Raw genomic sequence first — 11,889 nt, forward strand, 5'->3', positions numbered from 1 at the left:
AATGCTCAGATAAATTGCAAGAAAACCCAAGAGTTACATCTCGGACTCTACAGGCCTCAGTAAGCATGTTAAATGTTCATGACAGTACAGTTAGAAAAAGACTAAACAAGTATGGTTTGTTTGGAAGGGTTGCCAGGAGAAAGCCTTTTCTCTCTAAAAACAACATGGCAGCATGGCTTAGGTTTGCAAAGTTGCATCAGAACAAACCACAAGACTTCTGGAACAAGGTTCCCCAGGACAGACGAGACCAAAGCGGAGATGTTTGGCCATAATGCACAGCGCCATGTTTGGATGAAAAACCAAACACAGCATATCCTCACACCTACCAACTGTAGGTAGTGGAGTCAAATGTGAGGCCATCTGTCCGACAGCTAAAGTTTGGTCGAAATTGGGTCATGCAATAAGATAATGATCTCAAGCACACCAGCAAATCTACAACATAATGGCTGAAAAGGAAAAGAATGAGGTGTTGCAATGGCCCAGTCAAAGTCCAGACCTTAACCCAATTAAAATGCTGTGGCGGGACCTTAAGAGGGCTGTGCATAAACAGATGCCCAGAAACCTCAATGAACTGAAGCAAAGTTGTAAAGAAGAGTGGGCCAAACTTCCTCCATAATGATGTCAACGACTGATTATTGCTGCTAAAGGTACTTTTACAAATTATCGAATCATAAGGTGTATTTAATTTTTCATACATGGCTTCTCCATTTTGGATTTATTTTTGTTGAATAAATCATGACACGGTGTAATATGTCATATGGTGTTGTTCATCTGAGGTTGTAGTTACCTAATTTTTAGACCTGCTTGGGAACAGATGATTGTTTTATGTCCTGATATGTAAAACTATAGCATTCAGATAGTATTCTAGTTGAGCATAACTTTTTAAAGCTCCTGTTTTATTTATTCAAACTCAAAAACCATCCCACAAACCATATGTTAATAAAAACAAAACACCCAGCAGGACCTACTAGGACCATTTTGACACTTAAGTTATTATATATTATTATTACTACCTCTTTCAAAGTTAGTGATACCTTTTTTTGTTTTTTTTTCGTTTTGTTTTTTTTTGCTCATTCTTCATGATTCTGTTTTTATTTGTTGCAACTGCATCAAAACCCTTGTTTTTATATCCCCTAAGATAGGTAGCTGCACCCCAATTACCTCATATTTTACCTATTGTACTGAAAACCACAATTTTTTTTAAGTATTGATGGGAACAGTTCTAGGGGGTGTTTTTTTTAACATTTTTCTTTTATCCTTCTCCCTGTGACATCATCTGTTAGTGTCCCCCTGCACAGCCATCCATGTGTTTTTTTTAACGGATATACGTTGTCTTTCTTTCAAAAAAGGGGACATTTCTAAGTAGTGTGTGTGTATATATATATGTATGTGCGTGTGTATGTATGTGTGTGTGTGTGTATATATATATATATATATATATATATATATATATATATATATATATATATAATATACCTCACACACAAATATGCTGATGTCTAGCTGCAGCTGTTACAGAGTTAGACAAGGAGTTAGGAGTTATATTGAGGTCTTTATTGTAGAGTAGGATGTGTAGGCACAGAAATTAAAAAAATCAAGAAAGCAGTCTTTCTCTTTTAAGTCACTGGCAGCACCACCAGGCAGTAGGTTAATCAGCGCATGGGATAGGTCTACGTGAATCATCAGTCTTATATACTTATTAACACACTGTTCAAAAAAATTCCCATCATTTAGGATAATAGGATCAAGACAAACATATTTAAAATTAAATTAGTTTGTGATGATGCATCATAACATAGTTACAGTATAATACATTTCCACCAGATGGCAGCATATCATTAACAATAGCACAATAAAATGTGGCGGTAGCTTTCTAAAATTAAATGAAAACATTTCTTTTACATCAGGTATGTAGAACATGAAAAAAGTCAACTGTACCTGGGCGAACAAAGAAAAATACTTTTTTTAGAATCGCCATTAAAATAATGTATGTTTATTTTAGTAATAAGTATAAAATATAAAAATATATAAATGTATCATAAAAAAGGTTATCACAGCTTTTAGAGAGGAGCTCTAACTTGGACTGACAGGCTTTAAATCTAACTTTGCCTACTACTGTTTTCCCAAATCAAATTTATAGCTCCATCTGTATCATCAGCCTTTTGTTTACATGTCATGTGTCCTTAACTTCTTATCGAATCATCCACCCCCAAATATGGCATTATCTGTGTTCGAACCGGAAAACAAGATTAGAAAAGCATTTATGGAAAAACATGACATTTTTTTCAAGAGGTCAGTGTGTTAACAAGCTTTTGTTTTACTAAAAATAAAGATTAGACACACTTTTTTTTTTTATTAGTGCAAGGAAAATAAATAGCATGGTATAATGAATTCATAGGTTATTCTAAATTGTTTTCATTTACTACCTTTTTAGTTTATTTTTTTGGTATTAAAAAACGTGCTTCAATCATTCTATGTCTTGTCTTGTGATTACACATTGTCAGCTGCCAGCTTTTTCTGGTAAATTTGGGGAGGAAATTTGTTATACGCGGCACCTGAAGGACCCTCGTTATTTTAGGGATCACATGATCACGTAATTTCAGGGAACCCTTCCATCAGTAGCAAAAATATTTTTTAAGAGTCTCATCGCTACAAATCTTTTTCTTAGAATCTGTTAACATTTTTTTTCTATTGCTGAGCCATATAAGAATTTGAAGCTCAACTGCTTTATTTCAAGACATTACAAATGTTCTATGGGATTGCCAAATGTGTTACGGCAAAGGTTCCAACAGTTTCACAAAGACTGTACGCATACCAAATGTCCCCAGGTCTTTTAAGGTTACAACAAGTCAGTCTGCATTTTTTTTGTATCCTTTTTAAAGAAACTAAAGTAAACTAAGTAAAACTACTCCAAATACATAGATCAATTTGGTAAACAAATTAATGAGTGTCTTAATAAATACTCTACTGTACTGAATGTCACACCACATCCAAGATTACCCCATTTCAACTCAAACACAAAGATTGTTTGGATGACTTCACAATACATTTTTTAGTGTCTTTAGGCTATATTGCAAAATACTTTTGGATGTACATTTAAGTTGAACAGAACATACTGAGCCTTACATACAACATATTTAAAAATATGTCTTTGATTAGAGGTAGTGAGGTGAGTACAACTTTCCAAGAAGAGCAATAAAAATAAAGTGAGTCCAATAAAACATTATGGTCACAGTTTGGATTCTAGGTAATGGTTTTAAAGTGGGTAATCTTGAGAATTTACTGGACATGTTGTGCTGTTATGCAGATGTTCACGTAGAGATGTGTTATGTGTAGTGGTAAAAGCAAATATTTTGGGTCTTTTTAGATGTTTTAATTAATGCTTTCAAATCATACTAGCAAAATCTACAGTTTGTTCCGCACACATTCTGTGAAATTGTGTTATGCTTAAGTTTTACAGCACTGCATCATTTGTTGAAGCTTCATAAATCAAAGGTTAGTATCATTTCTTCATAGTCATATTCCATTTTATATATAGTATGGCCAACCCTAGGGAAGTTTTCAAATAAGTATGTAGTTCCTGTTTGGTGGCTAAGCTGCTTTGATCATGTACAGCACTGCGGAATATGATGGCGCTCCTGGTAGCGTACCTAAGGGGGTTGGCGAGGGTGCGGTCCACCCCGGGTGCCACTCATCAGGGGGGTCCCACCTACCAGGAAACCGAACAGCAGCCTAGGGCTTACCACTGTGGAGCTCGTACATTGTGTTAGAAAACGCTTTCCCCACCCAGGTTCCTGCTTCCCCTGAATGGGAAAGAGTTTCCTCATACAGGGGGCACAGGCAGGCTGTTTCAGGGGCAGGTTGTCACAGGCAGGCTATTTCAGGGGCAGGGGTGGCATAGGCAGGTTGTTTCAGGGGCAGAGGCCTACTACGTCAATGCCTGGCTTAGTATATAGTGATGGAGGTTATGCTACACTACCGGCAATGTATTTTTTTTTTTTTTGAAGTTAACTAGATATCTAGTTTTTTCCAGTTGACACCCAGTTTGTTTTTGTGAAATAAATACTCATGCCAACATTTTTTTTTTGGGGGGGGGCACATACAGGATCCACCCCGGGTGCCAAATACTCTAGGTGCTATATAAAACAATAAACAATAAATAATAATGTATATGTTTTCATTTATTAAACACTAGCAGTTTACAGTATAATAAAAGGGGGGTGCAATAAGTGCAGTCATATAATATGCTTGTTAATCTGCAGACTTGATTGTTGCACAGTAGGTAAGAATACTTTAGTTAAGGAGGTCCCTGCCCTGTAGAGCTTACAATCTAAGTAAATGTAAATCCATCATTTTGTGTGCCTACCACTGAAAATGCTATAGAAATTCCCTTATAACACTCACAAGTGTTCCTAATTTTAGAGTACATTTTATACAGGTGTACAAAATAATATAATCTGTTTATAAAACCTTTCCTGCCACAATAGTTCCAAAAGTGTTTAAGGTAACATCAATCTATAGTTAAAATAAACCATACATCGCAGCTGTCAAGAATATGTCCAAAGCTCATTGCTCATCTGAGAGGTATGCTTGAAGAAGTACAACTTTCCATAGCTAGACTAAACAGAAAGATAAGTGCATCCTACGCCCATGCTGGTAGATGTATGATGTGCAAACATTGATACATGTTAATACAAATATTTCCACTTTTAGAACTTCTGTCATTTTTTTTTTCAGAGTAAAACTGACATCACTAAGACTATTGAAAACAAAAATGCTGATTGTACTTAAAGGAGAAACAGAGGTTATGGGTCTGGACGGCTACAGATGTTTAAATATGTAATAAGAGGTAGCGTTTTGCACAGATTGTGAGTAAAATTAACCCCATTCCACATGTAATGAGACCCTGTGGTTGTATTTATACTTCTCATATATTGTTACTGGTTTACTTTACCGACAGGGTGGTATGTAAGTGGAACAGACTCTCAACAGAAGTGGTAGAGGCTATCATGAAGTTAAACATGAATGGGATAGGCAGACGGCTATCATGAAGTTAAGCCAACGACTGATTAAGGTTTGAGTCTTTACATCAGGAAAAATAGGTAGACTAGATGGGCCAAATGCTTCTTATCTGCCGTCAAATTCTATGTTTCTGTTAATGGTTCTGGTTTTATTTCAAGCTGTAGCAGTGCATTACAATTTATTGCAATACACTTATCATACATTTGCACCAAAGATATTAAAGGTGTTGCTTCTCATAATCTTGTATTTAAATTCGGCAACTGAAACATCTCTCCTAGTGGTGCTGGATGCCCACTGTTACTCTTTTTGTAGGGAGTAAGTTGATAAACTTCAGATTTTATGTAAGCGTTATAAAATGTAAACAAATAAGATCAAATACAGTAAATAAATTAATATATAATAAAATAATTTTTCTATTTATAAATACATTTAATAAATAAATAAAGCCTATAGCTATTCAAAAGTGGCATGCAATTATTTATACATAAAACAAAGAAATACAAAAAGAGAGAGCCTCACTGAGATACATGATAAAACATGGCTCACATACGTGCAATAAATTGTTGCACGTATAAATTGCAATAACAAAAATTCTTAGGTCTAGTATCAAGTGCAAAATTATGGATCAGCCTATTTGCTAAAGTAGCAGAGCCAGTAAATGAAGTAATGCAGGTATGTGTCCTAAAGAAAAGGTATGGGAAACATACGTGTATGAAAGTAATCACCATAATAAAACTAGATGATGGTACTACAATAGATCAATGCACAAAACTTCTTGATAAACTTTAATGTATGCTTCTAGAGTGAACTGCTAAATAGATATAAATTAATTTCAATTATAGGTGTTGGGTCACTTTTAATATGAAGTACTAAAATTAGTTGGTTCTTTGAACTAGCATTCCAATAAACCAGGTCAGGAAGCATTTTGGATTTTATAGATAAAGATGCATTTGAAATTTAATTAGACACAGCAGAACTTTAAAAGCCATAACTGTTTTAAAACATAACCTCTAAAACAAGGGCTATCTAATATCATATAAAAATCAAGACTGCAATGGAATCCAGATGAAAGAGAAAACAGTTCTAATCGTGGACACCGACACTTGAGGAAAGTGTAGAGAAACAAAGAGGCAGAGCTTTGAAACATCAGACATCTAATAACATAAGCTTATGGTGGAAACGGGAGGAGTGTGGCCACAAAGATCCAGAACACAAGCAGTATGTCGAATGTTAACAAGCGTGAGCAGAGCTTTCATTATGCCCTGTGTCTCATGCAGTGCACTATAAATACATTCATACATTTGTCTTATCAGATAAAACAATTGGAACCAACATCGGCTTTGCAAACAGCCCTTTTCACAGACGATGGAGTTTATTCATTAAAGGGCGTTAGCTCACATGGCCCTGTTTAAAACGTATATATACTCACTGGCCACTTTATTAGGTACACCTTGCTAGTACCAGGTTGGACCCCTTTTGCCTTCAGAACTGCCTTCATTTTTTGTGGCATACTTTCTACAAGGTGCTGGAAACATTCCTCAGAGATTTTTTTCCATATGGACATGATGGCATCACGCTGTTGATACAGATTTATTGGCTACACATCCATGATGCGAATATCCCGTTCCACCACAACCCAAAGGTGCTCTGTTGGATTGAGATCTGGTGACTGTAGAGGCCATTGGAGTACAGTGCACTAGTACCTATGTAAAAAATGACCCTTTGGGCATAATGGTATATATTTGGGGGGGGGGGGTTGATCTGTAAATGATCTCTCCATCAGTACACAGGATAAAAGGCTCTGATGGCAGCCTGGCTTATTTTTGGTACAACTCCAGTAGCACAACAGTAGCCACATACTCATTCCAATTTTGTCACATTATAGATTGTGTTTCTAAACGCTACACCAATGTATATACCGGGGTGATGACACAAGAAGGGGATACCACCGACAATTTTGACCCCGGGTATTGTGATGTTCAAATAGGAGAATGTGTTGGGTACATATGCTATGTTGGAGGGCAATGGGGGGACGACTGCAGGTATTGGGGCTCTGTTATAACTAATTCAGGAACCAAATGGGGATATAAGCCCCCTGAAGCCCTAGCCCTCAAAGATCAATATGGTAAATCATTGCTCTCACGAATGACTCTCATATCCACCGGAACTGGTGATAACCAACGATACACCCTTACTATAGAGAATCCCCGGCCAACTGATGCTCGAAAATATATTTTCGGGATTTACAAATATGGTTTCATGAGCGGCAAGGCCCCCTTCTATCTTAAAGATATGTACAATAGTTTAGAATGGGAAGAGCCACAAGGTAAACCATCAAACCAACCAGTTTCGAAACCACCGGAAATTCCATATGCTGTTCTGCGCGCCATTCAAAGTATGATAGCTATAGCGAATCCCACTTATGATGATACTTTAGCCATAGAAACTGGATATAATGATATTAATCTATGGCTCGAGTGGATGCAATATTCTGCTATTAAGCACAATAAGTCCAATTGCTATGTGTGTGGTAAAGCCCGTCCATATCTGGGTACAGTACCCCTACAGTTGCCCTATCAGTCACTACTATGTCTGTTGAGTTTTTATACCAATACCAGTAACAAATTCACCGAATGTGAGAAATGGAAAAGAGAATATCTTTTACTAATCGAGGCTCCCAAGCTCAACGGAGGAATTATTATATATTCTGGCACTTATATTTGTATTTCAAACACCAAAGGAACAGGCAAATTTCTTGGTAAATTCTCTAATGGTAATTGTGCTGAATACAGCAATTTGACCGGTCCCCCCACACAGAATCAAGTATATTCTCTGGGAGACATCTATTGGCTATGTGGAGATATGAAATTGCGCACCAGATTAGAAGGTAGTTGGACTGGTGAATGCGCACTGGCCAAAGTTATAATGCCGTTATTTATAATGTCGGAAGAGCCAGAAGCTGTTGAGGCCCAGTCTACCCTGTTCCGTAAAAAACGCAGTGTCTCAAAAGCCCCCGAAGGAAGTTTCGACCCCCATGTGTATATAGATGCAATAGGAGTTCCTAGGGGGGTCCCAGATGAGTATAAAGCCCGAGATCAAGTAGCCGCTGGTTTCGAATCCATTTTTCCCATTGTTACAATAAATAAAAATGTTGACTGGATTAACTATATCTATTATAATCAGCAGAGATTTGTCAACTATACCCGAGATGCACTCCAAGGACTTTCGGATCAATTGGAGGCTGCAACCCAGATGACTTTTCAGAATCGTATGGCATTAGATATGATTCTGGCAGAAAGAGGCGGGGTCTGTCGAATAATTAGAGAAACTTGTTGTATTTTCATCCCAGATAATACAGGCCCCGACGGAAAAGTGACCATGGCTATTAAAAAGTTAAATTCTCTAGGAGACGAATTAAAGCGCAACTCCGGAATCGATCATCCATGGGCCGAATGGTTTGGCTGGCTCAAAGGATGGAAACAAGCTCTGGTCCAGCTGGGAATAATTTTACTGATTATTGTGATTATTGTTGTTTTTATGCTATTCTGTGTAGTCCCTTGTCTTCAACGTCTATGCGATAAAATGTTTGCAGTAGGCGAGACTATCCCGTTAATGTTTATGTACGATGACACGATGCCAAGCTTTGTATTTTTTTATGAAACACCATCTAGTTCGATAGTTCCCCCTGACAGTAATCCCCGCCCCGTGTAGGGACATATAGATCCGAGGGACATGTCCAAGACCTGAAACCGGGATTTTATCCAATAGGGATAATTTGTCGCCACTGCAGGTGAAGAGGATGCGGGATCATGTCCGGTAGGATCTGTCAGGATTAGGGACAGTCGGCCATCGTATATTCAAGGGGGGACTGTTATGGAACCATTATATATATCAGCAAGAAACGCTTATTGCTTTAATGAATATAAGCTGGCCTCGACCAATAAAGGGTTACACCTCACGCAGATACGTGAGAGACGTAAGTAGCAGTGTATTCAGTTATCTATATTTTACTAACCGTAAGCGCCATTCTGGCTATATCTTGTTGCAGGAAAGTATCTAATATTTGTTTCTAACGGTTTTCTGCCTTTCTGCCTATTTCCGCATAGTTTCAGGATTAACCAATTAATAAGCTTTACGTAACCTGACGTCCCTTTTTGACGTCCCTATATAATCTATAATATAAACAAAATAAAGCAGAGTGATTTTGGACCTGACCCAGAGTGTGTCGTGTGTCTTATTTTTCTCTCCGTGCACGTACATTTATATTCACATAATTTGGAGCAGTTCAACAATTGAAGAAAGGCTTTATTGGAAAGCATCCAAAACAGTTGGCGCCCAACGTGGGGCACATACATGTATAAACTTAACACTTACTGTATTTGCTTGATTATAAGACAACCCAGATTATAAGATGACCCCACAAAATTTGAATATTAATTTAGAAAAAAAGAGCCTGAATATAAGACTACCCTATAAGAAAAAAGTTTTACTGGTAAATATTAATTCACATGTAAACTATTGAGAAAAATTCATTTTTTTTGTTTTTATTTCCTTTTATTTGCCAACCAGTTATGCCACTCTGCCTCCCTAATATGCCACTCCGGGCCCTTGATATGCCTTATACCCCCTATATGCCACTCTGCCTCCCTGATATGCTACTCTGCCCCCCCTGATATGCCTTTTATCCCCCCAACTTACCGATGCATCCCTAGACTTGTCCCCCATGCTCCAGACTCACTGGTGTCAAGTGGGGGCAGCCAGTGGACGTCTGTGCGATGTGTGATAAGTCATAGCCTTAGACAAAAAAATCACCACCAACCAGTTTCAGTGCCATCGCACCATTGTCAAGGCTATCACTTAGTTAGTTTTTTAGCCTTGCACACTATGTGCTATTCTGTCCACACATGAATATGTGTAGTTTTGTATATTATTACATTTTATATGTTATAAAATGTTTTTTTTTTATCCTATTCTGAGTGGAGCATCTAAGAACTAGCAATCTGTCGTCTGCATTTTCTATAACACAACTGCAATTATACCAAAGCAGACTATGGCAAATGCTTCTGTTCCGAATGTTTCAATGGGGTTGGTGGGTGTAATGACTTGTATAACAGAAAATAAAAAGCACAATGGTAATGATATTAAAATATTGAGTTTAGTTATCAAATAAAACCAGAAAAGTATTAAAATGTGACTATTTTAGCATTAAAACCCTCTCTTTTGATGCGTATTCAATGGTTTTCTGGGGGCCACCCTGTTTATGGATTGAGTGCTAAATTGATAAACCAGTTCTTTTTAAGGTCAGCCTGGCAAAGGATGGACAAGAATGTTAGTTGGTCTGTCTTGTCTTAAAGGTCTAGGGCCACTGTACCATGAACTGTTCATCTTCCTATTTAAGGCTCCTGTTTTTTTTAATTAATAGATTCCTGCTCCTTTCCCATCCTCTCTCCAAATTACTCAGGGGCAATGGATTTAAGGGAGGCATTTTAGGAGAGTATCTAAGATAAAAGGAAATAGCTTAAAATATGTTTTAGTAAAAATATTTTTGTGTCCTATTGTATTGTTATTTCTGCTATAATAAACATATTTCTGGATTTAATGATTCTCGTAAAACATGTTTATAGCAAATGAAACCATTAAATGCTAAATCAGACAAATATGATTTTTAAATGTAAGTAGTAACTTTACAGGTGATTATAGCTGTAGTTTATCCAGATCTGTAAAGTTTATTTTGTTTTTTAATGCTCTTTAAGGACGTTTGTCTCAGTTCAGTTCATTGGCATATTCATTGACATAGTATGTGAACAAAATTAAAATGTTAAATACCCCTTGGCTACTCTATGAACTTGCTTTACTCTTTTATCTAAACAAATGGTAAAAATTTACAAATGGAAGTGACCACAACTGCAGCTGTTTTGGAGAGGCTAAATTCTTTTTTTTTTGTTATTTTTTTATTAAAATTTACATTATAAAGCTGTAGATTATACATAGCTTCACTCCTGCTTAGATCCAGATGGGCATTAGTTCTTGGGAAGTATGCATTGCAATATTTATAGACATCTGTGCTCTGCTGATAAATATATGCTGTTCTCATGCTTACAACAATAAACACTGGAGCTAAGATAGTTTCACGCGTCTTGCTCACTATATCACCTCACATGTAGCATCTGTCTTTTATACACAGATTAAGCTGCATTGGGTCTGTGTGGGAATATTTAAACTAAAATGGAAAAAAAAAATTACGTATACCGAAATTTGTATTTTTCAATGTCAAGCTGTATTTATCCTAATGGTACCCTAAAGCGCGTTTTCTCATTCTTTATTATGACTTGCAATTTAATTGTAAACCTCAAAAAAAGCAACAATTATTGTATTTTCTTGGTTCCACTGCTATTTCATTGTGGTTTTTCTTTGATTTAGCTGAGTAATAGCACAAGAATTTATGTCATTAACCAAGCAAACAAGTAATTTTAATAAATAATTAATATATTTTAATAAACTGTTATACATAGAACAGTATGAATGGTTTAGCAAGGTTAAAGTCTGTAATAAGAATATAAATATTGAGGCTTTTTCTTTGTTCAAGCCTTATGCAATATTTCAAAGTCTGAGCTGATTTATCTTGCATCCTCATTGACTGCAATTGTGTCACTTAGCATAGCAAGTTTCTATGTTTGGAGAACATTTCCTTGATATCCCCTTGGTAGGAATGGTTTCCTTTCTCAGCCCTAATTGCAACTGACTAATTGTACCATCTTGAGCAACAAACTAACATTAATATGATCATATATAATAATCAGGGAAGCTCCTCTCTGTTACCGTATACACATCTGATAGCTTACATTCTATCACAGCATCTTGAGAATG

This window comes from Spea bombifrons, chromosome 1 (assembly GCF_027358695.1).
Source record: "Spea bombifrons isolate aSpeBom1 chromosome 1, aSpeBom1.2.pri, whole genome shotgun sequence".
Classification (NCBI taxonomy): Eukaryota; Metazoa; Chordata; class Amphibia; order Anura; family Pelobatidae; genus Spea; species Spea bombifrons.